This window comes from Ranitomeya variabilis, chromosome 6 (assembly GCF_051348905.1).
Source record: "Ranitomeya variabilis isolate aRanVar5 chromosome 6, aRanVar5.hap1, whole genome shotgun sequence".
NCBI lineage: Eukaryota > Metazoa > Chordata > Amphibia > Anura > Dendrobatidae > Ranitomeya > Ranitomeya variabilis.
Window position 1 is genome coordinate 118602207 of NC_135237.1, and position 14700 is coordinate 118616906.

Sequence of the window (14700 nt, forward strand, 5' to 3'; positions counted from 1 at the left end):
CAGAGGGTGTTGCAGGGTAAGATTCAGGGGGGTCTCTGTCAGGGGTGGGATCCTGACAGTGGCCTAGCGAACAGAACAGAACGTTACGGAGCCGCGCCTGCACTCGAATGCGGTGGCATCCTAAGAAAGGAAAAGAAGCGAGGTTTACTGTGGAGAAGTGAGAAACGAGATCGCGGCAAAAAGGAGATAAAGCCAGTAGGAGTCGTGCCGTAAGATCGAGGCAACATCCTACTGAGGCGCGTAGCCGGAACGTCGAGGGAGTATTAGGCTCCAAGCAATACTTCAAACAGCGGCAGGACAGTTAATTTTAGGTTGGCTGTCTCACCTAAATCACCTAAGCAGACATAGGGGGCAATTGTGGGAGAGGGGCGACGCTAGGGTCCCGGGAGAACTCCAGGCCTACCCGTCATACGGGTGCGTCCTATCCATATCATCTGGGGGACGGAGAAGAACATCAGAATAGATACGAGTTGTGAGAAGGAAGAACATCAGAAACAGACACAACAGTTGTGAGGACTATCCCGTGGTGCTCAGCAGGGAGGTACTACAACACACAGGCGCTAGAAGGTAGGCACTGATTTCCACCTGCAAAGGGAACTCTGGAGGTGCCTTCGGACCGGCCGGTCTCAGCCAGCCCTGTCAGCAGTACTCTGGATTGCGGACCCTGAAGCCTTCAGTAAAGAGGTAAAGAGACTGCAACAATGTGTCCTCGTTATTCATCGTGACCTGCACCACGCACCATCATCACACCTTTCTTTGGACGCCCCTTAGCAGGGTCACGGACCTGGTCTAGCCACCGTGACAACCCCAGAACTGAGAGAGAGAAGCCCGGTACCGAGTACCCCGCGGCCCTGCGTCTGGGGGTGCTCCAATGAGACCTCCCCTCCGCTCCTCCATACATTACTACGGGCCCCATACATTAAAAAAAAAAAAGTAAAATCCTCACCACTCCCGTTCCCACCGCAGGTCTGGTACACTCAGCGTCTCTCTGGCTCTGCAATGCTCAGGACAGAGAGGCTGAGCGCGCAGTGATAACGTCATCGCACCCTCTGCCATGAGACGTCGCAGAGTCAGAGGGCGCTGAAGACACAGCAGCTGCCGCCAAGAATGAGGAGAGGTGAGTATTAGAAGGGGGGCCCGATGCCAGCGCTGGCATCGGGGGGCCCCTGGTCGTGAAGATTTAAAGGGCCCGCATCCTTTTTTTTTTCTTCCTCCTCCTCTTCTCTGGGGCGGGGCCCACCTGGCATTTCACCAGTGTCCCGGTGGGCCAGTCCGACCCTGAATGCAATCATGCGCATGCGCATTATTGTGCAATATTTGACGCCTCAAAAATGCAACATGTAGCGTTCGCCGGCCACCACCACACACCGCGAAATGACGCATGCATACGTATCCGCATGCAAACGCATGTCCCTGCGTACACCATGTTAAAGATATGTATGCATGTAGGATAGCTGCGGAGACACCATTACGTGTTTCTCAACGCAAGCAGTGAATAGCCAGACCTTTCCCCGGGAAGGAACAACCACGGGAAGGGCAGCATCCAATAAAGGAAAACATCCAATACAGGAAAACCACCTATGCCAAGCATGGTATCCATCCACAGACAGCTGTTTCAGGGTGTTTGCCCCTCATCAGTGTGGAGTAGGAATCTGGCTATTGAGAGCAGTGCCTAGTAAAAGGCTGTAAAGGCACAGATGATTGGCCTTGGGGAGACCAAAACATCCAACACCTCGGAGACACCATCACGTGTTTCTCAACGCAGTGATCCAGAACACTGCCCCCATCCCTTATGGGAAATATGCAAATGCATGTAGGATAGCTGCGGAGACACCATCACGTGTTTCTCAACGCAAGCAGTGAATAGCCAGACCTTTCCCCGGGAAGGAACAACCACGGGAAGGGCAGCATCCAATAAAGGAAAACATCCAATACAGGAAAACCACCTATGCCAAGCATGGTATCCATCCACAGACAGCTGTTTCGGGGTGTTTGCCCCTCATCAGTGTGGAGTAGGAATCTGGCTATTAGGAGCAGTGCCTAGTAAAAGGCTGTAAAGGCACAGATGATTGGCCTCGGGGAGACCAAAACATCCAACGCCGCGGACACACCATCACGTATTTCTCAACGCAGTGATCCAGAACACTGCCCCCATCCCTTATGGGAAATATTCAAACACATGTAGGATAGCTGCGGAGACACCATCACGTGTTTCTCAACGCAAGCAGTGAATAGCCAGACCTTTCCCCGGGAAGGAACAACCACGGGAAGGGCAGCATCCAATAAAGGAAAACATCCAATACAGGAAAACCACCTATGCCAAGCATGGTATCCATCCACAGACAGCTGTTTCGGGGTGTTTGCCCCTCATCAGTGTGGAGTAGGAATCTGGCTATTAGGAGCAGTGCCTAATAAAAGGCTGTAAAGGCACAGATGATTGGCCTCGGGGAGACCAAAACATCCAACACCACGGAGACACCATCACGTGTGTTGTGAATTCTGTTGTGGGTTCTGCTCTTAGGCTCCCTCCGGTGGTTATAAGTGGTAGTGCTGCTGTTTGTCCTTCACAACAGTCATCAGCTGCTTCCACTTTGGACAGGGCTATTTAGTCTGGCTCCTTCCTTTATTGAGTGCCAGTTGTCCATTGTTTTGTAGGGATCCACATCTCTGCTTGGTTTCTCCTTCTGGATTGTCCAAATCATCAAAGATAAGTCCTGGCTCTGTTTTTGCAGTCCACATGCGGTGGACTTAATAGTTCTGTGAATTGCTATGTTTTTTCTTGTCCAGCTTTGTCTGTATTAAGATTTACTCAGCCAAGTTGGAAGCTCTGGAGTCACAGAGTTACCCTCCATGCCTTTAGTTAGGTGTGGAGATTTTTGAATTCTCTGTGGTGGATTTTGTAGTATTTTTTATACTGACCGCACAGTACTCTTTCCTGTCTTTTCTTTCTAGGTAGCGTGGCCTCCTTTGCTAAATTCTGTTTTCAGTCTGCGTTTGTAATTTTTCTCTCCTCTCACAGTCAATATTTGTGGGGGGCTGCCTTTCCTTTGGGAATTTTCTCTGAGGCAAGATAGTTTTCCCTTTTCTATTTCTAGGGGTATTTAGTCCTCCGGCTGTGTCGAGATGTCTAGGGAGTGTTAGGTACATTCCATGGCTACTTCTAGTTGCGGTGTTAAGTTCAGGTCTGCGGTTAGTACAGGTACTACCTTCTCCAGAGTACGTCTCATGCTGATCCTAGGCCACCAGATCATAACAGTACAACTGGCCAACAATGAGTTAACCGCATCTCAGAAGAAGGGAAGGAAAGTCCTGAGCCATTTTTTTTTTCTGTACTCTGTTGTGGTTTTTTTTTCCCTCTTCACTTCTGGGTGGCTCAGGAGTTAGGCGTTGACATGGATGTTCAGGGACTTGCTTCTCGGGTGGATCAACTTGCTGCTAGAGTACAGGGTATTTCTGATTATATCGTGCAGAGACTCCTGTTTTAGAGCCTAGAATTCCTACCCCCGATCTGTTCTTCGGGGACAGGTCCAAATTTTTGAGCTTTAAAAATAAGTGTAAACTGTTTTTTGCTCTTAAGCCCCGTTCCTCTGGTGATCCCATCCAGCAGGTAAAAATTGTCATTTCTCTGTTGCGTGGTGACCCGCAGGATTGGGCACTTTCCCTGGAATCTGGGAATCTGGCCTTGCTTAATGTAGACACCTTTTTTCAGGCGCTTGGGTTATTGTATGATGAACCTAACTGTGTAGAGCATGCTGAGAAAACACTTTTGGCCCTGTGTCAGGGTCAAGAAGCGGCAGAGTCATATTGCCAGAAATTCAGAAAATGGTCTGTGCTTACTAAGTGGAATGAGGATGCTTTGGCGGCAATTTTCAGAAAGGGTCTTTCTGAATCTGTTAAAGATATTATGGTGGGGTTCCCCACGCCTGCAGGTCTGAGTGATTCTATGTCACTCTCTGGCCATTCAAATTGATCGGCGCTTGCGTGAGCGCAGAGTTGTGCACACTATGGCGTTGTCTTCCGAGCGGAGTCCTGAGCCTATGCAGTGTGATAGGATTGTGTCTAGAGCGGAACGCCAAGGATTCAGACATCAGAATAGGTTGTGCTTTTACTGCGGCGATTCTGCTCATGTTATTTCTGATTACCCTAAGCGTGCCAAGAGAATCGCTAATTCCGTTACTATCAGTACTGTACAACCTAAATTTCTGTTATCTGTGACCCTGATCTGCTCATTATCGTCATTCTCTGTCATGGCATTTGTGGATTCAGGCACCGCTTTAAATTTAATGGACTTAGAATCTGCCAGACATTGTGGTTTTTCCTTACAGCCTTTGCGGAGTCCTATCCCTTTGAGGGGGATTGATGCTACACCATTGGCTAAAAATAAACCTCAGTTTTGGACACAGTTAACCATGTGCATGGCGCCAGCCCATCAGGAAGATTGTCGCTTCCTGGTGTTACATAATTTGCATGATGCTGTTGTGCTGGGGTTTCCATGGTTACAGGTAGGGTTGAGCGACTTTTATTTTTATAGGATCGGGTCGGGTTTCACGAAACCCGACTTTCTCAAAAGTCGGGTCGAGTGAAATCGGCCGATCCTATAAAAAAGTCGGGGTCGGGGTCGGCCGAAACGCGAAACCCAATGCAGTGCAATGGGATACTATGGTTCCCAGGGTATGAAGGAGAGGAAACTCTCCTTCAGGCCCTGGGATCCATATTTTCGTGTAAAATAAAGAATTAAAATAAAAAAAATTGATATACTCACACTCTGACGCGCCCTGGTAGTAACCGGCATCTTCCGTTCCTAAAAATGGCGCTTGAAAGACCTTTCGAATGCTTCACGGCTTGTGATTGGTCGCGGCGGCCCACATGACCGCTGAGCGACCAATCACAAGCCGGTGACGTTATTCTCAGGTCCTGTTCTGGTTCTCAGGTACATGAGAATTAGGTCACGGCTTGTGATTGGTCGCTGAGCGGTCACGTGGGCCGCCGCGACCAATCACAAAGCCATGACGTCATCGGAAGGTCCTTCACGCGTTCATTCTTAAGAAGGAAGGCTGCCGGAAAGAAGCAGGGCACGTACGAGGGTGAGTATATACCTAATAGGAATATACTCACCCTCGGCTTCTTTCCAGCAGCCTTCCTTCTTAAGAATGAATGCGTGAAGGACCTTCCGATGATGTCACGGCTTTGTGATTGGTCGCGGTGGCCCACGTGACCGCTCAGCGACCAATCACAAGCCGTGACCTAATTCTCATGTACCTGAGAACCAGAACAGGACCTGAGAATAACGTCACCGGCTTGTGATTGGTCACTCAGCGGTCACGTGGGCCGCCGCGACCAATCACAAGCCGTAAAGCATTCGAAAGGTCTTTCAAGCGCCATTTTTAGGAACGGAAGATGCCGGTTACCAGCGGCGATGTCCAGGCTGCGTCGGAGAGGTGAGCATATCAATATTTTTTATTTTAATTCTTTATTTTACACTTAAATGTGGATTCTGATACCGATTTCCGATATCGCAAACATATCGGAACTCGGTATCGGAATCCCGATACCAGATTCAGAAGATCGCCGACCTCATGGCCGACCCCACACAGGGGTCGGGTCGGGTTTCATGAAACTCGACTTTGCCAAAAGTCGGCGACTTCTGAAAATGGTCGACCCGTTTCGCTCAACCCGTTACAGGTACATAATCCGGTGTTGGATTGGAAATCTATGTCTGTGACTAGTTGGGGTTGTCAGGGGGTTCACGATGACGTTCCTCTGATGTCAATTTCCTCCTCCCCCTCTTCTGAAATTCCTGAGTTTCTGTCAGATTTCCAGGATGTTTTCGATGAGCCCAAGTCCAGTTCCCTTCCACCGCATAGGGACTGTGATTGTGCTATTGATTTGATTCCAGGCTGTACGTTTCCTAAGAGCCGACTTTTCAACCTGTCTGTGCCTGAACATGCCGCCATGCGGAGCTATGTAAGGGAGTCTTTGGAGAAGGGGCATATTCGGCCATCTTCTTCTCCATTAGGAGCAGGGTTTTTTTTGTTGCCAAGAAGGATGGCTCCTTGAGACCCTGTATTGATTATCGCCTCTTGAATAAGATAACGGTCAAATTCCAATACCCTTTGCCTTTGCTTTCTGATTTGTTTGCCAGAATTAAGGGGGCTGGTTGGTTTACTAAGATTGACCTTCGAGGGGCATATAATCTGGTTCGTATTAAGCAGGGTGACGAATGGAAAACTGCGTTTAATACGCCCGAGGGCCATTTTGAGTATCTTGTGATGCCATTCGGACTCTCTAATGCCCCATCTGTGTTTCAGTCCTTCATGCATGATATTTTTCGGAATTATCTTGATAAATTCATGATTGTATATTTGGATGATATTTTGATTTTTTCAGATGATTGGGAGTCTCATGTGAAACAAGTTAGGATGGTATTTCAGGTCCTTCGTGACAATGCCTTGTTTGTGAAGGGGTCTAAGTGCCTCTTTGGTGTACAGAACGTTTCTTTTTTGGGCTTCATTTTTTCTCCATCATCTATAGAAATGGATCTGGCTAAGGTTCAGGCCATTCATGATTGGATCCAGCCCACATCCGTGAAGAGCCTTCAGAAATTTTTGGGCTTTGCTAATTTTTATCGCCGTTTCATTGCCAATTTCTCCAGTGTGGTTAAACCCCTGACCGATTTGACGAGGAAGGGCGCTGATGTAGCTAATTGGTCCTCTGAGGCCGTTTCTGCCTTTCAGGAGCTTAAGCGCCGATTTACTTCTGCCCCTGTGTTGCGTCAGCCGGATGTTTCTCTTCCTTTTCAGGTTGAGGTTGACGCTTCTGAGATTGGGGCAGGGGCCGTTTTGTCTCAGAGGAATTCTGATGGTTCCTTGATGAAACCGTGTGCCTTCTTTTCTCGAACGTTTTCGCCTGTGGAACGCAATTATGATGTCGGCAATCGTGAGTTGTTGGCTATGAAGTGGGCATTTGAGGAGTGGCGACATTGGCTTAAGGGGGCCAAGCACCGTATTGTGGTCTTGACCGATCATAAGAATCTGATTTACCTCGAGTCTGCCAAACGGCTGAATCCTAGACAGGCCCGATGGTCCCTGTTTTTCTCCCGTTTTGATTTTGTTGTCTCGTATCTTCCAGGTTCTAAGAATGTTAAGGCTGATGCCCTCTCTAGGAGTTTCTTGCCTGATTCCCCTGGGATTCTTGAGCCGGTTGGTATTCTTAAGGAGGGGGTGATTCTTTCTGCCATCTCCCCTGATTTGCGACGGGCTCTTCAGGAGTTTCAGGCTGATAAACCTGATCGCTGTCCAGCGGGGAAACTGTTTGTTCCTGACAGATGGACTAGTAAAGTGATTTCTGAGGTTCACTGTTCTGTGTTGGCTGGCCATCCTGGGATTATTGGTACCAGAGATTTGGTTAGTAGGTCCTTTTGGTGGACTTCTTTGTCTCGGGATGTGCGTTCTTTTGTGCAGTCCTGTGGGACTTGTGCGCGGGCCAAACCTTGCCGCTTCCGCGCCAGTGGGTTGCTTTTGCCTTTGCTGGTCCCTGAGAGGCCTTGGACGCATATTTCTATGGATTTTATTTCGGATCTTCCTGTTTCCCAGAGGATGTCTGTTATCTGGGTGGTCTGTGACCAGTTTTCTAAGATGGTTCATTTGGTACCTTTGCCTAAGTTGCCTTCCTCTTCTGAGTTGGTTCCGTTGTTTTTTCAGCATGTGGTTCGTTTGCATGGCATTCCGGAGAATATTGTGTCCGATAGAGGTTCCCAGTTTGTTTCTAGGCGGTCCTTTTGTGCTAAGCTGGGCATTGATTTGTCTTTTTCTTCCGCATTTCATCCTCAGACAAACGGCCAAACCGAGCGAACTAACCAGACTTTGGAAACTTATTTGAGATGCTTTGTGTCTGCCGATCAGGATGATTGGGTTGCTTTCTTGCCATTGGCCGAGTTTGCCCTTAATAATCGGGCTAGTTCTGCTACCTTGGTTTCACCATTCTTTTGTAATTCTGGGTTTCATCCTCATTTTTCTTCAGGGCAGGTTGAGTCTTCTGATTGTCCTGGGGTGGACTCTGTGGTTGACAGGTTGCAGCAGATTTGGGCTCATGTTGTGGACAATTTGGTGTTGTCTCAGGAGGAGGCTCAGCGTTTTGCCAACCGTCGTCGGCGTGTGGGTTCCCGGCTTCGGGTTGGGGATTTGGTCTGGTTGTCTTCTCGTCATGTTCCTATGAAGGTTTCTTCCCCGAAGTTCAAGCCTCGGTTTATTGGTCCTTATAGGATTTCTGAGATTATCAATCCAGTGTCTTTTCGTTTGGCCCTTCCAGCCTCTCTTTCCATCCATAATGTTTTTCATAGATCTTTGTTGCGGAAATATGTGGTGCCCGTGGTTCCCTCTGTTGATCCTCCTGCCCCGGTGTTGATTGATGGGGAGTTGGAGTATGTTGTGGAGAACATCTTGGATTCTCGTTTTTCTAGACGGAGGCTTCAGTATCTTGTCAAGTGGAAGGGTTATGGCCAGGAGGATAATTCTTGGGTTGTTGCCTCCGATGTTCATGCTGACGATTTGGTTCGTGCCTTCCATTTGGCTCGTCCGGATCGGCCTGAAGGCTCTGGTGAGGGTTCGGTGACCACTCCTCAAGAGGGGGGTACTGTTGTGAATTCTGTTGTGGGTTCTGCTCTTAGGCTCCCTCCGGTGGTAGTGCTGCTGTTTGTCCTTCACAACAGTCATCTATTTATTGGATGCTGCCCTTCCCGTGGTTGTTCCTTCCCGGGGAAAGGTCTGGCTATTCACTGCTTGCGTTGAGAAACACGTGATGGTGTCTCCGCAGCTATCCTACATGTGTTTGCATATTTCCCATAAGGGATGGGGGCAGTGTTCTGGATCACTGCGTTGAGAAACACGTGATGGTGTCTCCGCGGTGTTGGATGTTTTGGTCTCCCCGAGGCCAATCATCTGTGCCTTTACAGCCTTTTACTAGGCACTGCTCTTAATAGCCAGATTCCTACTCCATACTGATGAGGGGCAAACACCCCGAAACAGCTGTCTGTGGATGGATACCATGCTTGGCATAGGTGGGTTTCCTGTATTGGATGTTTTCCTTTATTGGATGCTGCCCTTCCCGTGGTTGTTCCTTCCCAGGGAAAGGTCTGGCTATTCACTGCTTTCGTTGAGAAACAAGTGATGGTGTCTCCACAGCTATCCTACATGCGTTTGCATATTTCCCATAAGGGATGGGGGCAGTGTTCTGGATCACTGCGTTGAGAAACACGTGATGGTGTCTCCACGGTGTTGGATGTTTTGGTCTCCCCGAGGCCAATCATCTGTGCCTTTAAAGATATGTATGCATGACGCATGCGGATCTATGCGGATCATATGCTGTGCTCAGAATTGCTAATGTGAACCCAGCCTAAGAGATAAAGGTGACCACTTCAATCTTCAAAGTAGCAAGCAGGGTCTGTCACAGATACATTATCATTTTCACTATGATTATTTATTTTATTTTTACTTAATTTTCCAGTTTTTATCATTTTTTCCATCATCCTCATCAATCTTATTTCTTTCCATTATCATGTATTATTTTTGCTTTCAATCATTTTTAATTTTTTATCTTTATTTTTATCTTTACTCTAATTTTGGATTTAGTAAGCTCTCTGCGGTTATTCATCCGTATTCCTACTCTTTTAGGGCTAGTTCATTATTTCTACTAGTCTTCACTATATTGTCTGCCCTTTGCTAGCGATATACCTCTCTTTTCTTCCCCCTGATGAACGGCACCTCCCTTTTGGTAACCCAGCTCTCTATGGCATACACCCAACAGAGGGTTATTGCACATTTCTGGCGCTCCACTAATGCACATTGCGCGTGCGCAGCCTGATATTAACAGCTCAGACTACACAGGCACTTTCAGCTGGCAGGCGCGAGCTCAGGGTTTTCAGCGCTGTTCGCGCATGCGAAATGGCACATCACTGTCCGAGACTCCAAGCCTCCTTCCCAAATTCTTCACTGCGCATGCGCCGCCAACATCGCACGCACACACAGCGCTCCACACCTCCCTCTGACAGAGGAAGCCTCGCAATGAACAGGCGCTATAAATAGGGACACTGCCACCAATGCAGACACACACCCCCAGAGAAGCAGGATAACCAGACACCGCAACTAGAGGAGGTTGGTAATTAATCGATACCCCACACTGCTGCTCTACCACATAGATCCCATATTTCCTGACAAGGGACTCTTTCTCCCTCCCTCTTTATCCACAGCCCTTAAAGGGACCACACTTCATTTTTTACCCACTATCCGAAAACGCAGGTCAGTACTTGTCTATTCTTTGACACATCATGTCCACCACTAAGTACTATTTAAATTTGAGTTTTACGCTACCATTTTGTCTCCATTTCTAGTCCTTAAGGTATTGTATTTTCATGTATTTTCATGTAATTATCTTACCCCTTGGAGACCGTATAGAGGTTCTTACCACATTAATCATACCTCATAAATTAGTTTCTTTATAACGGGATCTTAGAATAATTTTTATTTATTTATTGTAAATAATATTACATTTGTAAAGTTTGATTTATGCACTTTATATGTATATAGCACTAATTGTAATTTGTGTTTGCTTACAGTTTGAGAAAGACCCGGGACAGGGTCGAAACGTTACTCCATTTAGTTTTCCTGCTGTGTGTGTGTATATACATATTTCTTTCAACACATGTGAATAAATACATCACCTTTTGCAAGATATATCCTAAGAGAGTGCAGCTGTTTTTCTTATATTGGATTATTTTGGGTTTTTCCCAAGCACAGCCTGCACCATCCAGTAAGCTGAGTGCGCTCCTTTTCCCTTAATACAGATACATAAAGGGGCGCATTATGATGAACTTTCGGAATACAAAGGGTCCATATACAGGTCTTGCACAGGGGTCCTTTTCTGTCTGTTTCCACTCCTGGAAAAGACATAGGGAGGGTCTTTGCATAGCATCACTCTGTGTATTCCTGCATGTATGTATACAATAAATATATAATCGGCGAAGGTACTGTACATACCATATATAATGTTATAGTCATAATATTTTAGACATCCTCATTCTTATTTTGAACTTTACCATGTACATTAATAATTATGACAACAAAGGGGATTATGGTGTCAGGATCATGAGCATAAATAAAAACAGTATTATAAATGCAAAGAAAAGTTCAGCAGAGACATCTGGTCTAGAAATGCCTTCAATAAACAAAGGTATAAATTAGCATAAGAAATGAGCTGAAAACAGCAGAAGGTGTGATAGGGGATGCAAGCTCTTTAAGATGCATCCCAGTTAAGTTGTATGGCGATGCATCCGTGCTGCTAAAATAATTCTGCGTCAAATCAGTCATAATTATCTGCATTGAATAATACATTGATTATTACATATGCTCTTTATACCCATAGAATTTATGATGCTTTCTGAATATACAAAATAAATATAAGTGTCAAACCAAATACTTGACTGAAATGTGTACTAAAGTATGGCATAAAGCAAAAACTCAAACCAAAAAATTACATTACTTAGGCTTCCTTCACGTGTCTGCTTAGAAAAATGGTCTGTTTTTAATATCTTTGAGGTTTTCTGTATGTACATGTGTACCAATAGTGTGCCATCCATGTGTACCATTGCATGCAGTCCACATGACACATACAGGAATAAAATACATTCAAGAAATTACTTTTTTTATGTGTTAAAGATGTGCAAAGATGATTCGGTAGATAGATAAATTGATATCCATCGGATGAATAATTTGTGCCTTACATATGTAGCTTACTTACATAAATTAACCTAATAAATAAATAAATGAAAAAATGATGTGGGCTTCCTCTCATTATTGGTAACCAGCAATGGTAAAGCAGACAGCTAAGAGCTGATATTATCCAGCTAGGAAGATTCACAGTTACTGGGCCCTTCCCAGCCTAAAAATACCAGCCTGCAGCCACCCCAGAAGAGGCACATCACATGAGATGCTCAAATTCTGGTGCTTTGCGTTGGCTCTTCCCAATGACCTGGGGCATTTGCAGTGAAGTAAGGTTGATGTCAGCAGCGAAGTGTCCAAAATCACAGCTGACATCAAGCATTGATGTTATTAATAGAGAAGTGTCTATCAGACACCCCTTTACTAGCCCAGTAATAAAAAAGTAAACACATACCGAAAATACTTTATTTGAATAAACACTCCCCGACACTTTCCCTGGTTCATCTTTTTATTAAAAAAAGAAAACAAATCTAACGTAGGTCCAACATAGTTCACCAAATCTGACAAATCCTCTGAACAAATCTTATGGATCCTTGTTCTGACACTCCTTAGGCACTCTATTACCTTTGCACATCTTTAACACATACAAATCAGTAATTTCTTAAATGCCTTTTATTCCAGTATGTGTCACATGGATGGCACACAAATGTCACACTGATGTCACCTGTGTGCTGTACGTATTTACATGGACCCATTGACTTGTATTGACCCTGCGACCAGGAAAAAAAACGGACATGTCTCCATGTGGTTTACATTGACACGGCCAGTGTGAAAACTGACATATGAAGATCATCATAGGTTTGAAAAGGTACGTGGGGATAGGTGTACATGTGAAAATGGATGCCACATGTACCAAAGACAACGACATGTGAAGGGACCCTTAGAACATCTTTATGACGAGTATATCTTACATAATTCACCCACCGTGTTGCTGGAAATAACCACTAAATAGAAAGTGTAATACAAGCAGGCAGCTAATTATCACAACTTTGTACAGAAACACCTATAAAGTGTCAGTTTATGCAGATTCCTATTAAAACCATGGTCATATAAAATGCTTTCAAGCTACACGTTTATATTTAATAACATATATTTATCATAGGTATATGTGTACAATTTTATTAGGGTTAGCACCCAAGACATTTATTTGCATTTTTCTTTTCATTGTATTTCGAAACACCTGCATTAGGATTTTTTGCAACCATCTCAGAATCCTAGGTAAAACCTTACAGATCCAATTATAGGCCAATAGGGTCAATCAGGATTAATAAGAATCTGGTCAAATACAGATCAAACATATTATAACTGTCATAGTTATGTTTTGGAAATCTTTGGTGGAATTTTGCACTGTTGACATGCAGTACATTATATTTGACTTCAATCCAAGGAATGTGAGCGAATACAATCTAATCAAAGAAAAATATGCTTGTGGTATATAAACAAGGGGAAATACCTGAATTATTTAGCAGTTTGGACAAAACATTAATTACAAAAAATCTTATTTAAAATACATTAGTGTACACAAAATATACCATCCATTTATGCTTTAAGTGGTTGGTGTAGAGGAACGAAATAGGGAAAGGAAGCACATTCATAAATGTGTCTTTCTTTGCACAAACATGTTATGGAAGTTATAAAAGACTGTAAGATTACACATTATTTGGTGATAAGGATAGTTTGGGCTCTTGCTATTATTTTAGCATTAAAAGGAATCTGTCAAGTATTTTATTGTTCTCAACCGCTACTGTAGCGCTATACAGGACAATTCCTTTATTGAAATAAAGAGCTTGATATAACTTAATAATGCTGCACTCTTTTAAGAATAGCAAAGAGAAAAAAAGATGGAGTAGCCATAAATCACCAAATAATATAAAAGTCAAGTTTTTATTTGAAACACATTAAAACAATATATGAAAACTATCTCTGAGGTCAATATCATTATGGACTGTGTGGTGGAACTACTGTGACGTCATCCGACATCGGATGCACGGCGACTGATGTTACCGCGATCCGAGGAGAAATGAGGGAGGTGAAACCAGGTGCTATACCAGGACTGACATTGGGTGGATGCCAGCTGACCCCAAGGGACAAGAGGCAGGGACCGCCAGGGATGGTTGACTTGGCAAGCACAAGGGGACACAGCTAATAGTCAGGCAGGTGGGCACGGCTTGTAGACAGGCAGGTGGGCACAGTTGATGGACAGGCATGTGGGTATGGCTGATAGACAGGAAGGTGTGCACGGCTGATAGAAAGGCAGATGGGCATTGCTGATAGACAGGTGGGCATGGCTGATAGACAAGCAGGAATACAGGAATACGAGCACTGGGACCTGAAAACTAACAAGAGTGTTATGAAACAAACTAACAATGTTGCACAGGCACCTCCCATTAGATGGAGGTGCCTTATATAATAAGTGTCTCACTGCTGTTGGCTGGGGACACTTTAGTGTGGCACATGCTGTCTTTTAAGAGAACGCACCGCAAGTATAGTGCATGGGGATCTGCGCACAATGCACGCACCCCAGGTATCAGCGGCCGGTGCAGGAAGGGCGAGATGGAGGCTGTGCGGTGAGTAAGTCGGCGTCTTTGCTGGAGGAGAGAGGCAGAAGGCAGAGACATTGGTTTTAAAAATAGTAAGAGGAACCAAGAAAATGGAGAACAGTCAATGCACATTGTCACCCATGGGAATGCTAAAAAGGTAATGGTCCATATATAACACTTTACATAAGGGATCTATAATATAACGCTGGGAGCGTCACTCTGTCCGAAGCCTCTATAGACTGCGCAAGCGCACGCGCCGGCGCAGTCTAGACCCCACAGAGCGACGCTCCCAGGAGATCGCGGTATGCGTAAACACTGAACGCATACCGCGATCTCCAACGGAGAAGCAGGGACCGCCAGGAGGGTAAGTATGATATATTTACCTGTCC